Source organism: Sinocyclocheilus anshuiensis, unplaced genomic scaffold (assembly GCF_001515605.1).
Source record: "Sinocyclocheilus anshuiensis isolate Anshui unplaced genomic scaffold, SAMN03320099.WGS_v1.1 scaffold50, whole genome shotgun sequence".
NCBI lineage: Eukaryota > Metazoa > Chordata > Actinopteri > Cypriniformes > Cyprinidae > Sinocyclocheilus > Sinocyclocheilus anshuiensis.
In genome coordinates this window covers 1710776-1723143 of record NW_015542382.1, presented here as the reverse complement: position 1 = coordinate 1723143, position 12368 = coordinate 1710776, and positions in this window count along the sequence as shown.

The window sequence follows — 12368 nt, the reverse complement described above, 5'->3', positions numbered from 1 at the left end:
TGTACAGTATTTGAAAAATAATGTGTTTTTTGAACATTAAAGCATGTCAACATATTCTGTTACACCAAATACACAAAATAATGATCTTTAAAAAAGCATCATATGACCCCTTTAAAACTATGTCAGAGTCAGAGACTATTCAGGATTGCATTTATGGTCATAGCAGGATGACACTGGATGAAATTAATATTGGAACTGTGGCATTGATCTTTTTTCAAATAAATTTACTTTAAGACAGGTTGACAATATTATTCAGAGTTGTTTAATGGCATTTGCAATGACATCTTTTTACCTGGAAAGCCACTAGGGTGCACAGAGAGGATATTAAATGTCATTTTTAATCAGTAATACTACAATTTTGTTCAATGTTATTCAACACAACTCCATTAAGCACTCAAAAAAGTCATCAAGATGTTTATTAGTTTCTAAAAACGATGCAATTTCTGTTCACGGTGTTATTTCAAAGGACAGCAGCTCTCTGAAATCATTCTCTTCCGAACATAAGGCCATAAACTGTACAGAAGTAGCTTCTGTTGAAAAGCTAATGAAAGTCAGGTGGCCATGGCAATTGACCAGTGGTCCGGAGGGGAGGTGGGGGAGGGGGGCTGCGCTTGCTCCCGTCACTGAGAGCAGTTTCTTCATTTCTCGGTGACAAAATGTGTTAATACTCTGGCCTCTGCCTGTGCTGGTCATTCCTTGGTTTCTATTAAGTATGTAATTGGAACAACTAATTCCAAAACCAATTTGATTTGCAATTACGTCCATCCCCATTCCAGGGCACTATTCGTTTAAAGCCTGTCTTACTCAGACAGCGATAGTGGACTGATATGAGGACACAGGTGTGTGCGCACACACACAGATATCAATCTTCTGCTCTGCCTTGAATTAAATGTTCCTCAAGCCACATCTCTTAATGTGTTTTTTCCAATACATAAATGGTTTTCACTCACTCCATGTCAGAGGTACTTGTTAAATCCAGAAAAAAATTAGTTTAACCAACCACGACCTGTTAAAGGAACAGTTCACCCACATTAGAAAATACTGCCATCATTTAGTCACCCTCTTGTCAGTCCAACTTGTATGACTTTCTTGCTTCTAGGGAACACAAAAAAATAGAAAATCTTAAGTTAAGTTGAGCTCTTTAAAATGTACTAACAATGAATGAGGCTGAAGCATTAAACATTCAAAATGGATGCAATAGTAGGCTATATGCTATATTCCAGGAAGATGAACAGACTCTATAATAATTTAAAGAGATAGTTCACCCAAAAATGAAAATTCTGTCATTAATTACTCACCCTCATGTCCTTCCAAACATGTAAGACCTTCATTTATTTCTGGAACACAAATTAAGATATTTTTGTTGAAATCAATGACAGCAATGCAACTGACATGTTCATGTTTTCGGCCCAAAAAGGTAGTAAGGACATTGTTAAAACAGTCCATGTGACATCAGGTGTTCAACCATAATGTTATAAAGCTACAAGAGTACGTTTTGTGTGAAAAGAAAACATAAGACATTATTCAACAATTTCTTCTCTTCTGTGTCAGTTTTCGCCATGCGTTCAGGAGAGAACCACGACGCATGCGTGTGTTGCTGCTGACGCAAGAACTGCTCAAGCATATCTGGTCATCTTCTCGTCATAGGAGTTATGTTGCCCACTACAGTTCAGTACAGGTGTCAGAACTGCTGTCTCCTTAGCAGATCTTTGTTTGTGTGTGCAACAGAGCAATTCTGAAATTCGTTTGATCATTTGCAGATTTTATAAGCTCTTCATGTGTTATAAGCTCGTAAAAATACCAGCATATGCATACATATACAATGAGCGCATTTAGCCAAGCACGCAACATTGTTTTGAATGTTCAGTAAGTTTGCAAAATATACGTCATGAAAGCTGTCCAATCGGACTGTGACTGTATCCTATTCTATGCCTAATATATATATTATAAATTATATATATATATATATATATATATATATCCTAAATGTACAATTTAATTAATGATTATTAACAATGTAACTAATAAAACTAATTAAAAAAAATTATTGGTATTTTATGGCTTCAGAAGACTTGGAATATAGTGCACAAGTCATATGTTGTATTTCTATGATACTTTGTTTTGTGTTCAAATTTTCTCCTCTTTTGTGTTTAACAGAAATGTCAGCTATGCTCAGATTCAGATAAAGTGGAGTGTGAAAACTGACATCAAAGCAATCAAAATTCAATCAAAACACTTTTCCCAGTTTCAGTTCTGGCATAGTTACTGTGTTTTGCATTTATAGGGCAATATTCCTTATATTAGCTCATCTGATGAAGGTTTACAGTATAGATTATTACATTTGATATGAATGTTCATCTATAAGAAAAAAAAAAGGCTGTTGTTCAAGGAACACATACTACTGGATAAAATCATGATTTACCGACAAACAGATACTTAGTCTACAAATAGCACCACCTACATCTACTGAAACTCAAGCTGGAATGTATTCAGTTGCTGGTCTTTGAACTCTCATGCTTCTGTCAATCATATTTACGAGCGTGCATGAAGATGCCCTAATCAAGACATTCTTAAGTCAACACGCTCTTTGAGACACCGACCAGTTTTTCGTTTCAAGGGATCTAATCGCTTTGTGAAGAGTAAGAGTTTTCCAGATGGAGTTAAGCATGTGTTTGTGTCTGTGTGTGTGTGTGTCTGTGTGTGTGTGTGTGTGTAAGGTATGCTGCATATCTATCAGCAATTCCATGTTGTCAATCAAACCTGAGAACTCATGGGAAATGCTTTACCAAACAGGCCAAATCAATAACTGGTTAGAATAAGGTCAAACACTCAGCGACTGATTCTGATAAGCTCTGATTTAAGTAAAAGCCCACCAGCCTGATACATTAGGGCAGTTTTTACAATCTGAAATGCTTAAATGTTTCCCTGCAGAACACATTTTCCCAAAGGGAATATGATATATATGAAGCATACAAATTAAATAGTGAATTCAAAAGCCCTAATGGTATTAGTATACTTATAATTTTCCACAGTTGTTCCATTAGCAACCAATGTCTGTGAATAATAGTTCAGAGGGGGGCAAAAACATTCAAGACGTTTGATTCTCAGCCTGTGTTTCTCATGCCTGGAGGCGAAGTCTCTATTGCATTACAACAGAGAAATCTGATCCTTCACCACCACCCATTAGCAAAAGAGAGATGTTCTCATTCTTCCATTTCTATCACTGGAGTAAAGGAAAACGAAAGGAGGGAAAGGGTGTGTGTATGTGTGTAGCAAACCAATACAGTGGGCAACTCCTGAAAGAGAACAGGAGAATGAGAGATAGCCGTAGAGTTACAGGCCACAGACAGACTGTCAGTGACAAAATGGAGGAGAGCCAAAGTAGGAGGGTGAGAGAGAAGACACTTGCAGGGGGAGAAGACACTGAAAGTAGAAAAGAGAGTGATAGATAGCCAGAGGAGGGAAGATAAGAGAGGTCTGGAGGAGGTACAGGTATATAATATCCATGCATTGCCTCCCGTGAGCTTTCCTATGGGGTGTCTGTAGCCTCAGGATAACACAGATATAGTGTGTCGGACTAACAAATGGAGAAAGTTTGAGAGTGCTAGTGTTACACACGTGTACCTGTGTTAAGCAATGGTGTTACTATTGCACAATTTAATAACCCCTATCCCATAGTATTTCATTTTGACATTTAACTTGTGTTACAGTACAAACAGGAATCATACCTTAAATCATGTGTTCCGCTACAATTTTTTTTTACAAACATATCAATATAATTAGTTTATTTAAATGCACATCATATTAATGTATTGGGTCCCACTTTATATTATGTGGCCCTAATACCTGTGTACTTACATAGTAACTAGATGTGTACATAGTATGTAACCGCAGTGTAAGTACACATTGGTACATAGTATCTACAGCTGTAATGTTTGTGTAACTACATATATGTAACAACCCACTGAATGGTATGTGTAAATACAAATGTGTAACAGGACATTGGTAACTACACTTTTTGGTAATGAAAGTACAAATGTGTAACAGGACTAACAGCACTTTTTGGTAAAGAAAGTGTTACACTTTATATTAAAGGTGCAACCGGTGATTGTCTTCAGAAATTTTTTTTGTTATGCTGGTTGAAAGTCTCTTCACATCCCAATAGCAATCATTAAGTTAAGTGGTCTAAATGTATTTATCTGTATTTATATTCTGTGGAAGGCGTAGGACCAAGAAATGGTAATGGCTAAGGTCAAACTCACTTCGGAACATGGGCTGGAATTGAGAACCGCTGATGTAACCTATGTTGTCTCTCGTATTCTGGACTGTGAGCGTATATGTGTTCAGGGGGCGTGGCTTTGGACGGCAATTGCAAGGAGGGTGGGACGTTCGCTTTCAGTGCTATCAGGCTAAAGTTAGCATTTTCCAAGATCTCCTACTGCACCTTTAAGTAAACAATTCCTATGGATTTACCATGTAATTACTCTGATGTTACACAGCAGCAGCCAGTAAGTTAGTCTTTACATATAAATTGTGGTTGATGTCCAGAATGTTACACTTTATTTTAAGTGGACAGTTCCTAAGGAGTTACCATGTAAATACACTGGTATTACAGTGGTGCACCAACTCCACCAACTTGAGATCCAACTCGTCCCACTTTACATATCCCTAAACCTACCTATTTCCACCCCCTGGATCAAATTTTTTCAATTACTCTTATACATATTGTTGTTACAAAATGTAGTTATATATGTCCTGTTACACATTTGTACTTACACAAACCATTCGGAGGGTTGTTACATGTGTGTAGTTACAGAAATATTACAGCTCTAGATAATATGTACCAATGTGTACTTACACTGTGGTTACATACTACGTACACATCTAGTTACTATGCAAGTACACAGGTATTAGGGCCATTTAATATAAAGTGGGACCATGTATTGTTTCTAAAAGGTGCAGTTTGTTCTAAAAAGTGCAATAAACAATACTAAAAATACTAATACAGCAAATATTTTTATATCGAACAAAATTATTACTTTCAAATAAAAAAAATATTTATTTTTAAATAAATGCTATCATGCTAAAATGCAAATTTCATGTTTTAATAATCATGGTTTTCAGTAATCATGGTTTTCACAAAAACATTAAGCAGCACAACTGTTTTCAACATTGGTAATGGTAAGAAAGGTTTCTTGAGCATCAAAACAGCACAGACTAACACTGAAGACTGGAGTAATGGATGCTGAAAAAATATTTTTTCTCCATCACAGGAATCAATTACAGTTTCAAATATTAAAATAAAAAAATATTATTTTAAATAAGAATTATTTCTCAACATATAAGTGTTTTTATTGTTTTTTATTTAATAAATACAGCCTCTGTGAGCATAACAAACCTCAAAAACATTTTTAAAAATCCTATTGACCCTCAACTTTTGATAGTGTATTTCTTTCTTTCTTTCTTTCTCTTTCTCTTTCTTTCTCTTTCTTTCTTTCTTTCTTTCTTTCTTTCTTTCTTTCTTTTTTCTTTCCTTCCTTCCTTCTTTCTTTCTTCTGCCCATTTATGCTACAAAAAGGCTAAGTTTTAACTTACTCATAGCTGGTGTAACCGGCCCCTGAATAGGGACTTGTATGGACTTTAAGTTGCTTTTGGTAAAAAATGTCAGTCAAATGCATATGTAATTGAAACCACTTAGCAACATGCTAAAAATAACTCAGCTATGCTCAACATTTTTTTCAACAGCTTTCTTTAGAAAATGTAAAAATCTAGCTTTGCATGGGTTTATGTGTTCTCATGTGATTGACTTCATACCACTGCATATGTTTTGTGTGCATGAGTAGACGATAGTCTTGGGTAATATGAAAAGCCATGCGGTTGATATCCATGATCACAGGATTTTAAAGCTCCAATGCTCACGGCTACAGGTTAGTGTGTGTTTGTACCCAAACCCAGAGGCTCAGTGCTGAGGTAAGATCAGGTGAGCATGCCATTTCCTGAAACCTTATCTGGAGCGTTCATGCTCCCTCGTTATAAATCACCAAATACTGTAGACACACCTTGAAATGAACACAAAGAGAATGAGAAAAGAGTGAAATGACACAAAGAGAATAAAAGGAGAAAACAGGTAAATTAGCTTTGAAAAATAGATTCTTATTGTATGAGAGTGTATGAATGAGATGTGTGATTACAAAACAGTTCAAGGTTAATTAAAACATTAAAACATTAGTCAAAGGCAATGTAGGCATAAAAGGTGTTCAAAATGTAATACTGTTCAAAAGTTTGGGGTCAGTAAGATTTAAAAAATGTTTTTGAAATACGTCTCTTAGTCAAGGCTGCATTTATTTGATCAAAATACAGAAAGCAGTAATATTGTGAAATATTATTTTTATAATATTATTTAAACAACCATTTTCTGTTTTAATATACATATAAAATGTAATTCAGTGTCACACGATCCTTCAGAAATCATTCTAATATGCCGATTTGCTGCTTAAAGGTTCTTACGGTGGCTGAGAGAGCTCAATGCACTGCAAATTCAGAAAACACAAGCATGCAAATAGAAAAAGCACTAGCAAATTAAGAAAACATCTTCATTAGTTTGACAGCACAGGTGTTGCAAATCCTCACAACCCAACCAAATACAGAAACGTAGCACAAACCACAACAAAATTACCTCAACAAAATTTAAATGAACTATGTTTTATATATTTATATTTGCAGCGTGTTTCTGCTTTTGTCTGTGTTGTGAGCATTTGCAGCACGTGTTGTCAAATTGATAAAGAAGTTTTCTTAATTTGCAGGTGTTTTTTCTATTTGCATGTGTTTTTTTCAATTGTAGCACATTGAGCTCTCTGTCACCGTAGGTTCTTCATGGAAACATCAGTGTCAATAAGCAACCTTTATTTTTAATTGTGTTTAATTTTGTGAGTGGTTCCTGGCCCATACTTTATCAACAGAACTTACCTGCAAATGCCTGCAAAATTCAATGCGATGCAATTGTCTATCAGATGACAATTGTAAGTCCATTTGCTTAGAAAAGTAATGGCAAGCTTCTTGTCAACAAACCACATGATTTGAGGCATCATTCTTGTCTGTAGCACAGCAGGATAAGCTACGTGGCAATGTTTAATACTAGTTTGACTAAAGTTTGAACAATAATAATAGTGATTGTATTTTAATAGTGTTATTCATCAGGTAAAGTGCTTTATTTATGCAGATAATTGACTGATATTACATATCAATATATACAAAGAAATGAATACTTTTATTCAGCAAATACACATTAAATCGATCAGAAGTGACAGTGAAGACATTTATAATGTTACAAAAGATTTCTATTTCAAAGAAATGCTGTTCTTTTGAACTTTCTATTGAAATCCTTAAAAAATGTATTATGGGTTCTATGAAAATATAATATAATAAGAAGCACAACCAATTTAACATTGATAATAAGAAATGTTTCTTCAAATCATGGAACCTTTCGGATGCACAAAAGATACTTTATAGTGGAAAACGGTTCTTCAGATTATTACAATTTTGACACACTAAAAAAAAAGTGGTTCTTTTAAGAACTCTTCACTGAAATCCAAAATGGTTCTTCTATGGCATCGCTGTGAATACCCCTATTTTAAAGAGTGTATCATTATGTTGGCAGGCTGTTCACAGGAAAGCGGCATTCATATTATCTTGAGTAAATGTCTAGTTGACACCACCTGGATGCAGCTCCACACCAGGTGGGACAGTGATTCAATGTCCATTGTTTGACTGGACAGCATGGACACCTGGACCCTAAAAACCCCTGAAGTGCATGAAAAAATTGCCAAGGCCATGAAATCTGTTGTTCTCCTCACTAACAAACACCTACGAGTACACATTTACTTCAGAGTGGCGAATAGCCTCATGTATCTTAACTTGCCCTGTTTAAACCCTCTCATCCCCCGCAGTAGAGGTGCTTAGGTAATGTAATCCTGTCTCACTCCATCTCCCGTAATAGATGAACTCTGTTCACGTCAGCTACTAGTGTGACCAATACATCACAGGTGTCTAGCGTTCTCTCCCTAACACACACACTCTCTCAGAGGGAAATAAATTTGAGCAATAAATAATGAAACGTCCCGCTGTCTCAAACAGATGTATCAAAGAGACCGTCCCTTGCCGAACGCACGAGAGAGTGGCAACGAGAACGCAGCAGAAAGAATCAGGCGTGGTAAGATTCAAATGAGGTTTTGTTGATAATACATTTACATAACAGAGAAAAGCTCATGTTTAATTGATTTAGTCTGAATTTATTCGGCATAGCCCTAAGCCTCAAAGAACAGCGCTGGGTAGATGCGACGCAGCAAAGCGCCCTCAGACTGCACATCGCAACCGCGAGATTAGGGCATTGCGCTGCTTTTTTCTCTTTTCAAATGAATGTCGCTCACTGAAATATGCATTTAGAATCTTAACAGGTAGGCTGTCATGTTATTACGCTTTGCTTTTTTGCTTGGGGCAAGGCCTCTGAGAGGCTCAAACAAAGGGTGGATCGAACACTGTGCAGATATTTTAAGAATTTAATCCAAGATGTTCAAAGAAAAACCCAGCCCAGTTATATTTATGCATTTGGTAGACGATTTTATCAAACAGCACTGCAATGCAGGTATACAGTTTATCTATTCATGAATTCCATGAAAATCAAACCCATGACCTTGGCGTTGTTAGTGCCATGCAATACATGAAAAAAACTTCAATATCAAAGTCAACCGAGGACCACGTTTCACAGTGTATATTGTAAAGTCATTGTAAAATGGAATACACCTCCCATTCAATTTTTATAATGAAATCAAATATTTGGTTTTTGACCAGTGCACGACAGCTCATAATTGAAATATATTTTAGAACTTATATATAACTATATATATATATATATATATATATATAATTATTATTTTTAATGTAGGCCGAGTACCATAGCTAATCACAGCGTGCTGATATACAGCCAGTGTAAATACATAAGAAACAACAACAGAGTGTCTTTAAAAACTCTTTTTTTGTGCAGAACAATTTCCTTCCACCACAAATTCAAATCTAAGTTTGACTGGTTAACAGCTGAGTCCAAGCTGAAAACGTCACTTTAGAACTAGTAACAAAGAAATGCTGAGTTGCTTCATTGAAAACTTTTTGAATTATTGTATTAAAATCTCACTGTATTATGTAAAGTATTATGAGAGATGGACTGAGCGAGTGTGATTACCTGCATCTGATACAGCATTCATTCTTCAGCTCAATCACATATTCACAATAAAACATTAGTTTGAATGTACGCTGAGGAAAGCGATATCTTTATTGTACTATCCTTTCATCTGTTAAGGGTGATTTCCATTCACAGCGCTGCTCAGTGCATTTGTTGGCTGCTTCTTACAAAGTGTCATTGAAAGTAAAAATAATATCCTTGTTTCCAACCACGTTTCAGTCTCTTTCAATATAAAAGTCTTCATATAAAAGTCTCACTCATAAAAACAGTCTCTTGTCGCCATCTAATGGTGGAACAATGTAACTAAAATCACAAACAGAAACACCATTTCCAATACAAAATACTATAATTAAATTATTTATATAAAATATTATTTATTAAATATTAATAATACTTAATAAACAACAACAGCCATGATAAAAGTTGCTAGGCAATTCAGTCAAAAGCACAAAGGCAGCACTCTGATATGCAGCATTAATGTTACATAAAATATAACGTGATGAAATTTTGCCCTTAGCTAAAACTGTTTGCTCTGAAACAAATAATAGATTAATTAGACCAAAGACTGCCTGTTAGATATACCCAAAACGAATTATATCTCATGTTTAACCACTATAGAGACATCAGAACCAGCGGCAAATTCCAGAAGACCTGGCCAAGTGTTCAAGCGGTTGGAGTTGTTATCACTAGAATATCACACTCTTATCAGCCTTATGGTAACATGTTTTATTTTTTCATGTATTTTTGTATTATTTTGTATATATTACATATTGCATCTGGCATTAAATTACTCCGTAAGATTACTGGCAAGATTTTGAATGATGAATGAAGCATTTATAAAGCACTTTCTTGTGTATTGCTATACACCCAAAGCACTTTACAATCATGTGGGGGGGTCTCTCCTCAACCACCACCAGTGTGCAGCATCCACCTGGATGATGTGACGGCAGCCACAGGACAACGGCTCCAGTGAGCTCACCACACACCAGCTACAGGTGGAGAGGAGAGAGAGTCATAGAGCCAATCAAGCGGATGGGGTTTATTAGGAGGCCATGATTTACAAGGGCCAGTGGCGGGAATTTGGCCAGTACACCCCTACTCTTTACGATGAGTGCCATGGGATTTTTAATGACCACAGAGAGTCAGGACCTCAGTTTAACGTCTCATCCCCTCTCCACGAAGCCTGTGATGTCAGTAAACATTTTTTTAAATGATGTGCAGTGATAAATAATTCATAAGACCAAAACCGTGTACTAAAAAAGTAAAAAGGGTCAATTTTGATATTAAGTTTAAAATGAAATTTCACTGCAGCACAAATGTTCTATATACTTCATATTCTCTTTGTGAAACGACCTATTTAACCACTTTTCAGAAACTAATTTATATATACCTAATTGCCTCCAGTGTAAAATTCAATCACTGACAGTTAATTCGGCGAGAATGTGCTGGTGTGTGTCGACAGAAAGAGAGAGAGAAAGAGGATGAGAGCATGGCTTCCCTTAAGAGCAATAATTCTGATAAAGAAAAATAGCTCAGAAAGGGTAACAGTTTGCTGGAGTAGTGCTTAACCAAAAGTCTCCTCTGTGTGAGTGCTCGTGTGCACAACACGTAACTTTATTTCTTCTAAATAATTGGTTTCAGTCAGTCTAAGCTGCTCCAGCATTAATATGTCAAACTGACAGTAAGCGTCAGGACCGGAGGTTAACCGCTGCCATCGACCAAAAAAAGCTTTATACCCTTTAACCCTCTGGCCAATGTTGCCATGTCCATATATTATAAGCATCTTCTGTCAACATTTTGGACTGAATATACAACTTAAAGGAATAGTTCACCCAAAAATGTGAATTTACTCACCCTCAGGCCATCCAAGATGTAGATGAGTTTGTTGTTTCATTGAAACAGATTTGGAGAAATTACATCACTTGCTCACCAGTGGACCGTGTGCAGTGAATGGGTGCCGTCAGAATGAGAGTTCAAATAGAAGAATAAAAACTAAAAATAATCCACAAGTAATCCAAACAACTTCGGTCCATCCTGTTGTCCTCTCACATCAAAATCCACCTACATATTAATTTAGATTTGCTTTTGCTTGTAAACAGTGATTAATCTGTACATAATTCTCTCCTGATTTAGATGAGACATCTTTTCACTGGAAAATTAGTGTTGTTAATATTAGTGTTGTTGGTGTTCATGGAATTCACACATAAACAATCAACGTACAAAAATGTAAAATCATATCCATCACCAATAAAATCCATCCGTGAGCCCAGTTCAGTTTTTATTGTTGCATATGTTGGCCTTTTTTTGTCAGACCTGGTTGCCTGTTTTTCTTGTGGGATCTGGCAACACGGCTGTGTGGTCTGTATACCGTTCTCTCTCCATTCTCGATTTTTTTTCCACGAAATGCTTCATTATTCTGTTCCCTAAACCCAAACAACAAAAATATTTCTTGCTAAATCTTGTTGTAAAACAACAGGGAGTTTAAAATGTCAAACTACACAAATTCTGTTTTATCTTTAAAACTTTTTATTTGATCTTAAGGATCAGTGATGCGATGATGATCCCACTTCTGCTATGCTTAAATACACTCAAAAATTGATTTTTGCTGCTTGTTTAATTTAGTTGATTAAAATGAGCTAATGCATTTTGTCACAACTTAAATCCATTTAAATGTATAAAATAAGTTTATTTAATGCATGTGGGATGAATAGTTTAATTGGTCATAACCTAGACAAGGCATTCTTGTAAGCATTTTATTCTAAACCTAACATCACCCTTTCAAGTAGTGTATTTAATACTGTATAAAATATGGGTATTCTCTTATATATATATATATATATATATATGTGTGTGTGTGTGTGTGTGTGTGTGTGTGTGTGTGTGTGTGTGTGTAACTTTTTTTTTTTTTTTTTTTACATTACAAATGTTTTTATTGTTATTTTTGATCAATTTAATGTGTGTGTGTGTGTGTGTGTGTGTGTGTGTTAGTGCTGTCAAATGATTAATTGCGATTAATCGCATCCAAAATAAAAGCTTTTGTTTACATATGTATGTGTACTGTTTATTTATTATGTACAGTGGGTACGGAAAGTATTCAGACCCCCTTAAATTTTTCACTCTTTGTTATATTGCA